Source organism: Protopterus annectens, chromosome 10.part0 (assembly GCF_019279795.1).
Source record: "Protopterus annectens isolate FY-2018-M chromosome 10.part0, PAN1.0, whole genome shotgun sequence".
In the NCBI taxonomy this organism is placed as follows: Eukaryota; Metazoa; Chordata; order Ceratodontiformes; family Protopteridae; genus Protopterus; species Protopterus annectens.
In genome coordinates this window covers 1,587,477,142-1,587,492,655 of record NC_056744.1, presented here as the reverse complement: position 1 = coordinate 1,587,492,655, position 15,514 = coordinate 1,587,477,142, and the positions used below count along the sequence as shown (strand labels likewise).

The window sequence follows — 15,514 nt, the reverse complement described above, 5'->3', positions numbered from 1 at the left end:
CTCAATCATGGCAATAGAACAAAAGGGTAACAAAAGAAAGTCATATGGAGCAAAGGATCATTTCTTGTTAAATAAAGTCATAATGGAGAATTGTAAAAAGGGGAAGAATTTAAGTATGACATGGATAGAGTACAAAAAAGCATTTGACAGCATCCCACACTCATGGTTAAAAGAGTGCTTACAAATGTGTAAGATACACGCTACGTTGATTGATTACAGTCACAAGTAAACCACTTTGCAGCTAAGCCTTGATAAAGGGCAAATTATTATCCCAGGGATAAAAAGCCAAAGGGAGATATTCAAGGATGACTCTTGTCACCGCTGCTCTTTTGTCTTGCCCTTAACCCATTAAGCTGTCTACTTAACAGATTATGTCATGGCTACAACCTGGCTCCCAGAACTCACCTTCTTTTTGTGGATGATTTAAAACTGTGTAGCTCATCAGATGAGGAACTGAAAGCACAACTGCCAAGTGATCAAAACTTCCTTAGATTATATAAGAATGTCATTTGGTCTTGATAAATGTGCAAAAGCAACCTTTAAAGCAGGAAAGCTGCAGCACCAAGAAAATATTAGTCTGAGACATGAATGTGATATAAAGGAACTTGAGCAAGAGGGGGTGTATAAATATTTGGGAACTGATGAAGGATCAACATTAAAACATGAACAAATGTGAATAAAACTTAGTAAGGAATATTTTAAAAGGCTAAAATTAATACTGAAAACAGACCTGACATCTTAATACAAAGTCCAGGCTATAAACCAATTTGCTCTTCCTGTTCTAACTTATAGTTTTGGGTGATTGACTAGCCCCGAAAGGTATTGGATCAGATGAACAGGAAAACAAGAAAAATGCTTCATGCTTAGCAACTGATTTTTAAAAATCAGTGTATAAGATTATATATTCTCTGTTCTGAAGGAGTTATGGACCTCCTTGAAATTGATTACATGTGTAGATCTGCAATCGTAGGACTGTATGCACATCTGCTGACCTCACAAGTTCCAAACAAAGTGAAAGTTTGAAAACATGAGGAGAACAAGTCTAAGATTTCCTGCTTACTTTAGCCGAAGTACACCAATTTCAAGCGAGAATGTTAAAACAAAAGTAGATAAAAATCAGATAACAACTGAATGTGCCAAAAAACAAAAGAAAGAATATAGGTTCATAGGTATTTACTAGACTACTGACCACAAGGGCCTCTTTAAGCTTAGTCTTGCATCCCAAATCTCAACGAAGTTCTGTCACTCTTGATAAGTGTAAGCAGGGGCTTGGGAGATGGACCATTTAAGGTTGCCTGTGTCCATTAGAGACATAGTTGCCAAGCCAGAGATGAATTTCCTGTTCCCATCTAATTGTCCAAGTTACATTCAAATTGGGGTAGGGAGGAACTCTGCTTCACATGGATGGGGACCCTGTTCCAGAGATGGGGTAGTCTCTGGAATACATACCTGTCTTTCCAGTATGTCTTATTTATATCACAGGCAAGGTTTAAGTCTTTAGAATGTGTAATACGGGTCTATATGATCTTATCACATGCTGACAAAAGTGAATGACAAATAATCGACCCCATGCAAGTGAAAGCTTACAATGTCGAAACCTCAGAACACCATTTTTTTTTTCCCAAGGAAAAAAAAATTGCTGTTCTGAAATAAAAAACAAAACAAAAAAAACTTTAAAACATTACATAATGTGGGGGGCTTCAATTCCCACACCCCCTGACATGGAGGGCTGTGCCCCCCACACACCCCTTACTTAAATATACCAACTCTGAGATCGCACTACAGTGCCAAAAATGGCAAACTAATGAAAGCAGCCAAGCAAATTCTTTCCCAGGGAAAGAATTCGCTGAAAAGCCACTTCGCTATTTTGTCTTTTCGCTGTTTTCGGTTCGATCAAGATGCATTCGACAAACTGCATCTGCGTTCTGGTAATAGGGAACCTGTAATACTGGTGCTGTTTGTTTTGTGGATATGCATGAGGTCTATCAGAGAGGGGTCTGACAATACCCTGTATGCCAGGCATAGATCTCCCCTCAACAACCTGTAGGAGACAGAATACAGGGATAGGGCACACAGGTGGTCTACATAGGACATTTTACTTATGCCCTTTATTCTTTTAGTGAGGAACCTCTGTGGACATTTTAATTGTTGGAAAAGTCTGGTTAGGTACATACCAATGGGGACATTGAACTCAATGATAGGTCTGATGAATGTCAAATACAGTGAAACAAAGACTTCCTTGAACCTAGATGCTATACCTTTGTTTATAAGTTGCACAATATAGAATGATTCCATCACTACTGTAAACACATGATGGACAAAGGTTAGATTACTGTCTATGTGTGTCCCTAAGACCCTAAATACTGGATCAACTCTAAGGGGTGGGTTGTCAATATGATAGTCACCAGGGGTGGATGACTTCCCAAAGGATACTACTATGCATTTCTTGGCATTTAGTTTTAGTCCATGGCTCTGACAGCAGTTGCTTGTCTGTGTCAGCCCTTCCTGGAGAACATTTGTGTCAATGTGGGATTCAATGACAGCTCCTAATTTGCAATCATCTGCAAATTTAGTCAGCCAAAGAACAATGACATTGGCCTTGACTTCAGAGAAGTAAATGTCAAAAAGGAGCAGTCCAAGGCCTGATCCCTGAGGGAGTCCACTTGTGATTGGCCTCTTTGTAGAGTTGGACTCCCCATTTCTAACTTCCTGGGTCCCAACTCTGAGCCAGTTGACTATTGACTGGGTGACATATGGGTTTGTACATAACCTCTTGAGTTTGTCAGCAATGCCTGAGTGGGGTATGATGTCAAACATAAGGTGAAGGATCAGATGAGAAGGCAATAAATGTGGAAGATGCATAAATAAAGTTGTATGTATAGAAAACTCCTGGGACAACCTCATGTCAATCAGGATCTAATGCAGGAATGATTAAGAATAGGTGAATTTAAACCAAAAGACAAAAGGTTAATACTGGTGGCCCAGGATAGTGAACTACATACACATTGCTTTACAAAATCCATTGAACATATTAGAGAAACAGACAAATCCAAATTTTGTAAAACAAAATTGGAAACAGTCGTACAGCTTGTTGCTAGGTGTGATACACTAATGGCAGAAGGCCTGTACACTGAAAAGCATAATAAAGTAGCAACACTGCTGCACTGGGAATCATGCAAACATTGCAATATTGAAGTAGCTGAGAAGCATTGGAAATGAAAGCAGTATAGACACTGATGAAGTTTATATCTTATGGTAATCACCCATTACCAACAGTTCAAAAAATAGATGTAATGAAAACAGATATAGTAGTCCATTAAAAGAAGACAAAAGTGCATTAATCATTGAAATTGCTACACCTAGTGATTGCAGTGGCTTACATACAGAAAGACACAATGTCAAAAATATCAGGATTTGCAGGCTGAAATGGGGATCAGTGTGAAAGAAGGATACCCAGAGAGTTCCAATAGTAGTAGGAGCAATGGGTCTCATAAAAAAAATAATTTACAGTCATATTTAGATATGTTACAAATACCTGGAATTCTATAAGAATTGCAGAAGGAGTCAGTTCTGGGCACATTGCTGGTGCTGTGAAGATAAACACACCATACACATGCCCATATATGGGTTCTAAATGACTTATCTTTTTGTTGTCATACCATGTGCAACATGTCCCAAAAAGCACTTTTGATAACCATGTATAACCAACAAGAAATGGCACTGCTCATTGTATAGCCATAAGTACGTTCCATCACTGTAATCTGCTTATAATATTGGCCTCAGCTGCTATCACTTGTGAAAATCACTTCAGCATTATTGTTCAGCTGTATGCATATACGAAATGGGTAAAGTTAATGTTTATTTTATTTATTTATTTATTTTACATTTGTTGACCGGGCTAGTCTAGCTGGATACATGTCCATTTTCAGTAGAGGCCCGGAGAGAAAAGCTCCAAGTAAAAACTTACACAATTAATCTAAAAGTTATGACATATATTATAAAGACAGGAAGCATTACATAAAAACTTTAATGTGTACAGATTTTTTTTTCAAATTATAATGTCTTTAGTTTGAATGTTTAAATGTGATTTGTAAAGTGTCAGTAAACAAAATGGAAGTCTCAAATCCTGCCAGGGCTGTAGTTTTTTTTTCCCATTCTGTAAATGGGTAACAATTACCTACTATGTGCTTCACTAACACATTTGCCATGTCTGCTAATGTGGCTCAACTTGCACAGGAAGTATTTGCTGGAGTGTTAATAAAAAGAATGCAGGGTTCAAATCCCCTCATGGTTGTATGTGTGCTTTTGTTTTGTTTTGTTTTGCTTTCCTGCTTCTTTTCTGTAAATGTGTAACAATCATCTGCTAAGCACTTCACTGATACCTACAGTATGGCTCTCCTGTGGTTCAATTTGTACATAAAGTACTTGCTACTATCACTGAAAAGAGTCCAAGGGCTTCAAGGATGATTTTCTTTTTCCTTTTCTGCTACCATTCTGTACGTATGTAGCAGTCACCTGCTATGCGCTTCACTGACACATTGAGTATGACTGCTTCTCTGGCTCAGCCTGTACATGTATTGACTTGGGAAGAATCAATTTACAGAATGAAGAGTTCAAATCCACTCAGGGCTGTTTAACTTTTCTCTTTCCGTTCTGTAAATGTGTAACAATCAAAAGTTATGTGTTCATTGACAGTATTAGTGTAAGTGCTTCAATGGCAATATATGTAAGTAATTTGCTTGGAAGACCATAAGCGAAAAGGATATTGGGTTCAAATCCACTTAGGGTTGCAGGTATGTTCCTTTCATGACATTTGCATTATAGTACAGGTAGAGTGATTAAACTCTTCTGACATCATGACTGTTTTCAATTGATAGTTCTTGTTACTTTTTACCCCACGAACTGGTGTGTTTTTCACATTTTTTTAATTTCAAGTACTTCAGTTTGCAGTCTGTCTGTATGTCTCAGATCCCCATCTCCACTGTCTTGTGCATCCCTGGATTTGTCACCACCTTTCTTCTTGTAATCTTTCTACTGCCTCTCCCTTCCCACCTTAGACAAGCTACCCCTACTTCTATCCAGAACGAATATCTTTGTATACATGTATCCCAGAAGTACAAAAACTAGATGCTCATACAAACTCTGCCAACTGTGCACACACTTTTGTGCTGGCTACCTTAGAGGCTCTTGCTCATTCAGTGTTTACAACAGCTGCTTTTACACTCATCACATACACCTGCATGGCGACATACATTGTTAATGAGCCTAGGGGATCATTGTGCATAGACAGTAAACAGTGTTGAGTTGGCCACAAATGTGGATGTAAAGTTTCTAAATCACTTGGATATATATATATATATATATATATATATATATATATATATATATATATATATATATATATATAGATATAGATATATAAAAGTACATGCATACATACATATACTCACACACACACACACACACACACACACACACACACACACACACACACACACACACACAAAACACACACACACACACATATATTTATCTATCTGTATATTTATTTTATTTATTTTTATTTTACATTTGTTAATCAGGGGTGTCTGACTGAGGCGAAAAGGCCCTTTGTCAGCAGAGGCCCGGGGAGAAAAGCTCCACATAGAAAAATTACAGATAAATTTACTTATTTAGACATGATCAGTATACACACAAATTAAAACAGACATGTTTTTACAGTGGTATGCAGCACATCAACAGTTACAGTGGAGAGAACAAACACAAAAATATTAATTTTAAAATAAAGGTAATAAATATATTTGTGGTGTACAGCTGAAATTTGGAACATAGGTAGAATACATACATAGTACACAAGTACAATATATACACTGTAGATTAGCCAGTGTTTGTGAGTAAGACTGAGAACTATTATCAAGTACTCTAGGTTTAGCATGTGTACCTTATCTGCTTTCACTAGCCGGGGGCATAATCATGGCACTGCCAACTTTGCATGAGATGTTGGCTGAGGAGGCTTTGGACAATTTGTTTTGTATGCTAGTAGGGACAGAGTTCCATTTTCTAGCCACTGAACTACTATATAGTGCATCTCTAAAGCTATTGTAGCTGTTGGTGACTTCTAGTAGTAGTTTGCTTGATGATCTAAGAGGCCTTTTGGCTGAGTGATGTTGTGCTAGGTTTTTGAGGGCAGGACACTTATTGGGGAGATAACAGATCGAATGACAGAGACAGAGCTGATTGTAGGTTAGGAGGTTGGGCAATTCAAGCCAGTGGAGCTGTCTCAAAGCAGTACAGTTATGAGTTCTATATGAGCAATTTGCAGAAAAGCGGTCCATTCTGTTATAGCAGGCTTCCATTTTGCTTAGTTCAGTTTTGTTGTGATTAGTCAGACTGGGAGATGCATAGAGTATGGTGAATAGAAGTTGGGAGCGAGCAATGGCTGATCTTGTGTTGCTGGTAAGACATGGTTTGATATGGTAGAGTGATCCCAGTTTGGCATGTACTTTTTAATAGTTAAGTTGAGATGATTATCAAATTTTAGGTGGGAGTCTATGGTTATTCCTAATAGCTTAGCCTGTGCCACTCGAGTGAATGGAGTAGCATTTGTGGAGTAGATAGTGAATTGATTGTTATCAGTGTTTTTGTTAGAACTGCCAAAAACAAAAGAAATCCACGTCCAACCTGGTCAACGAATTTTATTGAAGCGCTTTTCGGCGCACAGTAAATAGCCTTCTTCAGAATATAGTAAAGGGATGAATTTTACATGTTTTTAAACACAAAAAGGCGCCAAATTTAATCAGCATTACATAATTAAGCAATTAAAAATCAGACTTCTTTTAACTTTTTTAAAGACACAGCTTTTACACACTGAAGAATGATGCACTCTGCAAAACTAGTAAAAGAGTTGTATAAATACATACAAGCACAGGCTTAAGCCATTTGTATAACTAATTTCAAAATTTATGAGAAATTAACTACGTATCCAACTGGTTATTATAATTGTGGACTACAAGAGCCTGAACAAAGAATTTAATATAAACACAGCAAAAAAGGAAGCATTGAAAGAAATATTATCAAAATTGAATTATGAAATGCTTATAAATACTTATGGACTACTAACATTGATTCACATAAAAAGGTGAATAAAAGGCAGTAAATGATAAAAAAATAAAAATAAAAAATAGTAAAAATGAAAAATAATAATCGATAAAATGTATCTAGTGATACTAAATAGCTTTGAGATACCTTAACAGTTTATTAAACGTTAGACAGCTACTTATTTATTACCTATAATTTATTATGTTAGTCAAATTTTTAAGAAAAATAGTAAGTTTATTGAGACCAATTTTTGTTAGAACTGGTTATAATCATAAGCTGAGTTTTCTTTGGATTAAGGATAAGTTGGGCTTTGGTAAGGTAGTTTTCAATGTCAGAGAATGCTAGTTGAGTTGTTTTCAGGAGGGTGGGAATGTTTTGTGTAGCACAGATTAAGGTAGTGTCATCTGCATACTGAATGATAGATGCATGCTATGTGGATGTATGGAGGTCATTTGTGAAGATTGTGAACAGTAGTGGTCCTAAGATAGAACCCTGTGGGACTCCTATAGTTATGGGAAGCTGAGGAGAGAGAGAATTGTCCCATTTCATAGCTTGGTACCTGTCAGTTAAGTAGCTTTGGAACCAAGTAAGAGTAGAATTTGATAGGTGATATTGGTTTAGTTTGTTTAGCAGGATTTGGTGTGAGACTGTGTCAAATGCTTTGGACATATCCAAAAAAAGAGTTGACACCTGCAGGCCTTCGTTTTTGAGACGGTTTACTGTGTCTGTGAAGGAGAGGAGGGCTATAGTGGTACTATGGGCAGGTCTGAAACCATGCTGAGTAGGTGTCTGGGAGATATTTTAGCACCTGGGTATGGATTCATTTTCTAGAATTTTGGCCAGGGGGGGGAGAGTAAAGCAATGGGTCTGTAGTTATTAAGTTCAGTGGAGGTCCCACCTTTATGTATGGGTGTAACATAGGATATTTTCCAGAGTTTGGGCACATAGTTTTCAACAATTGATCTGTTTATGAGAGTGAGGATTGGGATAGCAATAGCATCTGCTGTGAGGTTTCAAGAAATAGCTAGGGAGTAGGTCGGCTGCTGTTGATGAGGTTTTAAGTATGGAGAGCATGCTTTTGATTGAAGTGGTGGAAACTGTTTTGAGGGAAAAGCTTGTATTAGTGCTATTTGTGTTGGGGGGGATAGAGCGGAAGGAGCTGTTCTGTGATACTAAAGATAGAATTGAGTTCACAAAGTGGGAGTTGAATTGTGTTTTGTTGGGAACTTTAGTGTCAGGGGTGGTTGGTTTGGGGGTAGCCTTTTGGGTGGATTTTAGTAGCTGGTTTGCATTTTTCCAAAATTTGGGGGGTTGTGTTGGTATTTAGTTTGTAATGTCATGTAGTAGGATTTTTTGTCCAGCCTAATGAATTTTTTTGCATGGTTGCGCAGTTCTTGGTACTTAGTTAGGCTTTGTGTTTCTTTGTTTTTCTGATAGTAAAGCAAGGCAGTGTCTCTGGACTTGAGGATTTTTTGGTTTCTTTACTGAGCCAGGGGTTTGTAGAGGTTCTAACCTTGATTTTACACAATGGAGCAACAGTGTCTAGGTGTTGTAGAAATGTTTTCTTGAAATATGATACAGCCTGGTCAAGTGGGAGGGTTTTTAGGGGGGGGGGGTCCAGTCATAATTACACAGTAACGTATTGGGGACCTCAGGAGAGAATTTGTTTGAGTTTCTAGTGGATATATAGTTAGTGGTTTTGCATATGCTTGTTCTACTATGTATAGGGTATATTAAGTTGTGGTCACTTAAGGTGTCTGGGAGACTGTCTGTGTGGGAGTACAATGTGGGGCTGTTAGTTAGGACCCAGTTAAGGATGGATTCCCTTTTAGATTTTTTATCACATCTAGTTGGAATTTGGACTAGCTGCTGGTAGCCATGGAGATTTATTAGATTACTTGTTTCTGATATGCAGGTAAACCAATCTAGGTTGAAATCCCCCAGAATAAGGGTTTCTTATGAGTATGTGGAAGAACACCAGGATAAGAAGTCTTCAAGGCTAGCAGGTATATTACCAGGTGTAATATAGATCACAATTGTGGTGATAACCTTTTTAGGGTGAAATTGAAGTTGTGAGATAAGTATGTCCCAATTATTGGGGGAGGGGTAGGAGATATATATATATATATATATATATATATATATATATATATATATATACACACATACACACATACACACACACACACACACACACACACACACACACACATATATAAATGGTTTACTATCAAAATCATGAGAGCCCTATTCATGAATGTTCACATCACCAAACCAAAACAATGTAAACTGTCAAGCAGACTGCTCTGTATTTAAAATCGTTTGGAAGTCAAGAATCGACATTCAGAATTTTTTGTACCACTCACCATTCGAAAAAACACTGTTGACAAGTCATACACATTCATACTGTTTTGCACAGGGGCAATCCCGCTGCACCACCCACACCTCCTGCTAATTATATATTCTAACTCCGAGATCACACTACAGCGAGAAAAAGGGTACTTTTCCCAGTCCCCGCTATAGTGTGATCCAATTGTAAACAGCGATACTCAAAACCACGAACACAAGCTATGTTTCGACATTTTGGAGGCAAAGGGATTTTTGCTCGCAATTTTAAATATTTGCACCTTTACCCTTGACCTTATGAACGACGGTAAGGTGAGTTTCACACATTTGATAGAAAATCTGTATATACACATACACATATATTTACACATATAAACATACATACATATACATACACAAAAATATCCACATAAAAAGGGCTGAATGTCCAAGTAATACATACAAAAGTTGTGATAAGTAAAATCATGTGTCTCAACTTGTGCTCACCAACAAATTATTATTTTAAAGTGCTTTTGCCCATTTCTGTTCATAAAGTGAAGGGCTTCCTAAGATCTCACTATGCTAGCATGTACGAATGTGGGAGTTAACACTACTGATTAGACACATCAAAATATGAACACTTCAAATTGACATTAATCCTCAGATACTAAATATAAAAGAGTTACAAAGGAAGATGAAATACACATCAAAATATGAACACTTCAAATTGACATTAATCCTCAGATACTAAATATAAAAGAGTTACAAAGGAAGATGAAATACAAAAAAGTCCAATTCAATCTTTTTAACTCAAGAATGTGCTTAATGGAGCATGTCCAGTTGAGTCCTGGTTTCCAATAAGCTCTATGTCGAATCTGCCATTCAAGTTCTTTTTTTTTCTAGCTTTGCATTCAGATTGCCTTTAAATGGGACTAAATGGATTCTCTTAACCACATGAAAAACAAACTTCTCATGGTTCTTGCACACCTGAGCATGTCTAGACAGTGGGGTTAATTGTTTTTCCAATGAGGAATGCTTTTTAATTTTTGTGCAGCCTGCCTAGAATACCACAAAGTTACTATTGCAGTTATATCTGTCAGTGCACATATACTTCTTTTTTTGAATCTGGACATATAAAAAAGCTGTTTTGGCTCACTAAGGCACAGCACCTTCAGCTTGGGGATGTAGGGAAAGGTTGCTAACTGTAGTTCTGTGGGTGAATTAATTTATTTTACATTTTCTTCTTAACTTCTGTTTCTTCCTTTTTTGATAAATGAAGGATGGTTGTGGGCCCAGAATCTAACCGAAAGAATGGTATCTCCTTAAAATGCTCCAGTTTCTGACCATTTTTCTTTTTATTACAAGTGAATCCTTGGAATAAGTTAGGACCATACTTCTTTTATATTTGTAATTTTCTTCAATGATACTTGGTTGTGTGGCTTGTAACAGTTTCCTTCCGGGGGGGGGGGGTGGGGTTACCAAAGCTGGATAATTATTTTGTTTGAGAGTTTAATGGGTCCCAATATGTTAGCTACCAAATTCTCATTGTATCCTCTTTCTAAAACCTGATCTAGGTTACTGAGAATTGGCCCATCTCTCCAGAAACTCTTATTCCCTGTGATTTGATGAAATTTTTCTCAGTAATTTTGGGATGAGTGCTGTTAGCATGTACAAGTAGATTCACTTGCATAGGTTTTCTGTGTAGGTCACTCTTAAGCTTGTCCTCTTTTCTTTCCTTAGAGATGATGATGTCCAGTAATTCCACCTTATCATAACTATCGTGTTTGGTGAAGTGTAAAAATTCTGTGGTGTTCTCTGTGAAAAAGAAGTTATATAGCTTGTCCAGGGACCCTTTCCAAATAATAAAGATGTCATCAATAAAATGATAGTAACAATCAATGTACTGATAGAATTCTAAGGAAAAGACGGTGTTCTCTTCCCATCTTGCCTATATTTGCTAAGCTAAGGGCCATAGAAGCTCCCATAGCTATCCTCCTTGTTTGTTTGTACCATTTTTGTTTGAAGTGAAGTATTTGTTGGTGAGTATGATTTCCAGCATATTCTCAATGGTGTTAATTTCTCTATGGTTGATGTTGGCCTTTGAGCACATATACACTTTCACAGCATCAATACTATAGTTATGGAGAAGAACAGTATACAGCTTCTACATCAATTGTGACAAGTATTGTCTCCCATTGTATTTTTATTTCTTTGAGATTTTTCAGGACATTGAGTTTAAAATGAAGCAAGGAGCACTTCTAGTAAGTTTTTAATCTTAAATTCCATAAGAATGGATAAAGTTTCAGTGGCTGAACCATCTCCTGCTTCCACTGGATGATACAGAAGACTTCCCACATTTTTGTGAGATTTTGGGATGCCACACAGTTGTGGTATCCTAAGATGGGCGACTGTCAGAAAGCTAAAAAAATCATCCATTACCATTTGATGTTAATGACCTGTAAGCGTTTGTGATTTGTTCAATATCCACTTTCTTATAGAAATTCTGATTCATTAGCATTTCTTCAATGTCCTGTTTGTATTTCATAGTGTATGTAATTAACATGCCACCACCCTTGTCTACTTTCTTTCATAATCCTTCTTGTTTTGTCTTCCATGAGTCATTTTAGAATTGACAGTTCTTCTTGTGTGAGGTTATAACATTTCCTGTTACAAGGCTGAGCTAGAATTCTGTATTTGTCATCCTCACATTTACCTTTATATGATTTGATAGTAGGGTGAAGGTGCTAGGTTTCCTCCATTTGTTCTCATTGTTCATTGCCTGCTGTTCTACCCCTAGATTATTGCCTTCTCCAAGTTAAATAAAGAAAACAAAACTGAGTCAAATCACAACGGCTATAAAAATCCACTTCAATAATAAAATCACACAAGGAGTAGGCGCTTTCACGATTACACTGACCGTTTCATCAGACTGAATATAGTTGGTTTATGCACTTTCTTTTAAGCACATACTCATTAATTAAACCATCAATAAATCAATTATATAATTAATCATCTAATGTAAAAACAATTATATAAAAAAAATATATAAATATATTTGTATATAAAAATAAAATCACAAATGCAAACACATAAACTTAACATATTTAATGCCTATGTGCCCTAGCTTTCAAAAGGGCTTTTAATGAGATGGCTTCATTATTTCCTGGTGGTGTATGTGCATTTAACCTAAGAATCCATCTCTGTTCTGCAATTTCAGTTCTGTTTTTGATGCCACTCCTTCTTGCCCCTTCTAAAATCTCTAAAACTATAAATTTAAAATAATGTGAGTTGCCTTCTGCCTCTACATGTTTATCCAGGGCATTTGTTTCCTTCTTGTTTTGAATATCTGTATAGTGCTCCTGTATGCATTCTTTTAACATACGGTTCATCTTCCCTATATAATAAGCATTACAAGTTACGCAGAATGCAAAATATACTATATTTTTTGTCCTACAATCAGCATAGTGTCTAGCTTGCAGCTCAAAATGTAGACTTGGGTGCACAAAAGTCGTAGAGGAATATACATACTTGCATTCTGAGCAATTCCTACAAGTATAAGTACCTCTTCTCTGAGAAATACTGTTCAACCCATCATTTTTAATACCATAACAAAGTTGGCATTTTAGAGACTTCTTATTTTTAAAAGCAGAGTTAGGTGTATTATCTAAAAGCCATCTAAATCCTTTGCAGTTTTTAAAATATTCCAGTTTCTTTTAAAGACATCACAAAAAATACTGATATCACTAGTATATGTGATGGGAAACTTAAGTTTGTTATTGTCTCTATTATTCATATATAGCATGTTGTTTTCTCTCTCAGAGAAATAAGCCTTTCCTCTAGTGTATCTTTCTCTAGTCAACTCTAGTACATAGTTATCAAAGATGCATTTGAAATACCCTCTCTCCAAAAACTCAGCTCTGAGATTATCCAGTGCTAATTTCAGTTGTGGCTCATCATTGTGTAGTCTCATCAATCTAAGGATTTGCCCTTACACTACATTGTTCCCAATAAACTTCGGGTGCATGCTGTCCCTGTGAAACAGAGCATTCCTTCTAGTGGGTTTCCTGTAAATACTTGAATTCCTAGCACATCAGATTTCTTCAGCTTCACATCTAGGAAGTCTATTTCCTCTAGTGAGATTTTACTAGTAAATTTCAGAAAAGAGGTAGTAGTATGCAGATACTCCATAAATAAGTCAAGTTCCCTCTGTGTGCCCCCCACCCCAGAAAAAACATATTGTCCAGAAACCGGGTATACCAGATCAAATTTTTCTTGTGCTCTTCATTCACTAAAAATGAGTTACATTTCCATTCAACTAGCGCAAGATTGGCATAGCTATTGGCACATGGAGTACCCATCTCCACGCCAATCTTTTGAAGGTAATACTCATCTCTAAAGCTGAACAAATTATTTTCTAGGATGATCTCCAATAATGAGCATAACAAATTTATTTTATAATTGGTATAAAATTGCTTTGAGTTCAATATACTTCTAATATTGGGAATGACCGTTAATAGTGAAACAATATCTAATGTAACAAAATAATACTGATCATCAGTATCTTTAGTTCCATTATACAACATTTCCAAAAACATTTTAGTATCCTTCAATACACTATTACAGGTCTCTAACACTGGATGTAAACATTTCTCTACATAAATTGACAGAGGCTCCGTCTTTGAAAGAGGTACTATATATCCAAAAAACAGTAGTAGGTGACACCAAGGTGAGTAAAAAATGTAAAAACGTTTATTTAAAATAAATAAAAGTGCACAATGAGCGCTTTCAGGCAAACATGCCCTTCCTCAGATGAGGTACTGTATCTAATTATTTTAATTTGAGTAAAGAGGGGGAATGATGCATTATCTCAACTAAAGTCCCTACAATCTATTGAAATCAGGCCTGCCAACAAAGGGGAAGGGGTAGTTGTGCTTGACAAAGATTTATACATTACTCAAATGCAGCTATTATTAAATGAAGAGAATACTTATCAAAAAATAACTCGTATGCAAGCCAAGGGAATAACAGATAGAATTTCTGTTATGCTGTTTGATCTTCTGATTAGTGGAATGATTTCTGAAGATTTGTTCAAATGTTTTACCATCGAGACCCCTTTATATCCCATTATATATGGATTACCTAAGGTACACAAGAACCAAAGGATTCCTCCTATGAGACCTATTGTCTCTAGCTAAGGATGGGCGACAGATCCTCTGTCGATTTATGTAGAGAAATGTTTACATCCAGTGTTAGAGACCTGCAATAGTGTACTGAAGGATACTAAAATGTTTTTGGAAATGTTTTATAATAGAACTAAAGATACTGATGGTCAGTATTATTTTTTTACATCAGATATTCTTTCACTATTTACAGTCATCCCCAATACCTGGGGGATCGAGAATATTAGAAGTCTATTGAACTCAAAGCAATTTTATACCAATGATAAAATAAATTTGTTATGCTCATTATTGGAGATCATCCTAGAAAATAATTTGTTCAGCTTTAGAGATGAGTATTACCTTCAAAAGTCTGGCGTGGAGATGGGCACTCCATGTGCCAATAGCTATGCCAATCTTGTGCTAGTTGAATGGAAATGTAACTCATTTTTAGTGAATGAAGAGCACAAGAAAAATTTGATCTGGTATACCCAGTTTGTGGACAATGTGTTTTTTCCGGGGGGGGGGGGGACACAGAGGGAACTTGACTTATTTATGGAGTATGTGCATACTACTACCTCTTTTCTGAAATTTACTAGTAAAATCTCACTAAAGGAAATAGACTTCCTAGATGTGAAGCTGAAGAAATCTGATGTGCTAGGAATTCAAGTATTTGCAGGAAACCCACTAGAAGGAATGCTCTGTTTCACAGGGACAGCATGCACCCGAAGTTTATTGGGAACAATGTAGTGTAAGGGCAAATCCCAAGATTGATGACACTACACAATGATGAGCCACAACTGAAATTACCACTGGATAATTTAAGAGCAGAGTTTTTGGAGAGAGGGTATTTCAAACGCATCTTTGATAACTATGTACTAGAGTTGACTAGAGAAAGATACACTAGAGGAAAGGCTTGTTTGTCTGAGAGAGAA

At 36.6% G+C, this 15,514-nt stretch overlaps 2 protein-coding genes across 3 annotated transcripts in view; both read left to right on the top strand.

Moving 5' to 3' along the window:
• LOC122813756 (perforin-1-like) overlaps window positions 1-15,514 on the top strand; it is a 98,940-nt gene that overhangs the window by 32,565 nt on the left and 50,861 nt on the right. The window lies entirely within an intron of this gene.
• Window positions 1-15,514, top strand: part of LOC122814343 (perforin-1-like) — a 232,251-nt gene that overhangs the window by 216,057 nt on the left and 680 nt on the right. The window lies entirely within an intron of this gene.